Genomic DNA, 1433 nt, shown 5'->3' with positions numbered 1-1433 from the left:
CTCCATCATTATCCAATCTCAGACACTTCACCTTCTGATCTGTCTTATTCTCTACCATGGCTTTCCACTTCTTAAAGATCCTGAACACCTATGACTTGTGCTTCATGAAGTATACACACACCTTCCTCGAGTGATCGTCGATAAAGGTGACATAGTATGCCAAATCACCAAGAGAAGACATGCTAGCTGGGCCCTAAACATCTGTATGGACAAGCTCTAGCTTCTGAGCTTTTGGTGGTCTTCCACTCTTCTGAAATCTGACCCTCTTTTACTTCTCGTAGATGCAGTCTTCGCAAATACCAACTTCTACCGAATCAATGCCGGTTAGCTTTCCCTATGAGTATAGAATCTTCATACCCTTTCCACTCATGAGTATAGAATCAATATCGGTTAACTTCCACCGAATCTGACCCTATTTTGCCATAAGTCTGCACTTTCCTTGCTAGCTGTAATTGCGAGGGTGTCACTCTCATGTGAAGTAAGGTAGAGAGTTCATGTTTTTTTACCTCGGGCAACCACCATGGCACTGTTGGGGATCTTTCACGAATCCCTGGTGAATGTTGAAACATATCCTTCTGCTCCGAGCTGGCTGACTGAAACAAGATTCATCTTCAGCTTTGGTACATGTCTGACGTTCTTCAGACACCACTTAGAGCCCTTTATCTGAATCTGCACATCTCCTCTTCCAACAATACTGCAAGGTTCGTTGCCCTCCAAGCACACTTTCCCAAAGTCTCATGCTACATAGTTCTGAAGAAGCTTCCTATTAGCAGTGGCATGGAGTAAGGCTCCTGAATCAATAACCCAAGAATCAGTGTCGCTATCTATAGCAAGGATCAAGGCATCTTGCACGATATGAGCCTCCTACTCATTTGCATCTTTCTTTGACGCTTTGCAGACTGAAGACATATGACCCTCCTGATCGTAGTTCCAATTCACATAAGACTGCAGTCCAAGGTGAACCCAAAGAGGTCAAACTTGTCATGCACCCACACTGTGCAAGACACGTTTCACCATCATAGAATTATCTCGATAGTAGAATCAATAAAAAGTGTAGGTACAAAACAGGTAAATAAATATCTCGCTAGTAGAATCAATAATAAGTGTAGGTACAAAACAGGTAAATAAATGCGATGGACATGATATAGAAAGAGATAATCAAATTATCATGTTCCAACTAAATAAAATAGAATACCAATGTGATATATCTCAGTACATGGAGTCAAATAAAATAGTACTAAGGCACTCAGCCTTTACAAAATGAAGTACAACTCTAATTGTCTGAAAATAAACACTACTACTGTGGAGTATGAAATAAACCAATAATATATAAGATGGAAGCTAATCTGCATCTCCATCAACCTGCGACTCTTCATACGCCTGACTCACTGCTTGAAAAAAGGGGAAACAACGAGCGTTAAAGCATTAGCGAG

The sequence above is a fragment of the Asparagus officinalis genome, chromosome 5, assembly GCF_001876935.1.
Source record: "Asparagus officinalis chromosome 5, Aspof.V1, whole genome shotgun sequence".
NCBI classification, from domain to species: Eukaryota; Viridiplantae; Streptophyta; class Magnoliopsida; order Asparagales; family Asparagaceae; genus Asparagus; species Asparagus officinalis.
This window is presented reverse-complemented; position numbering follows the sequence as displayed.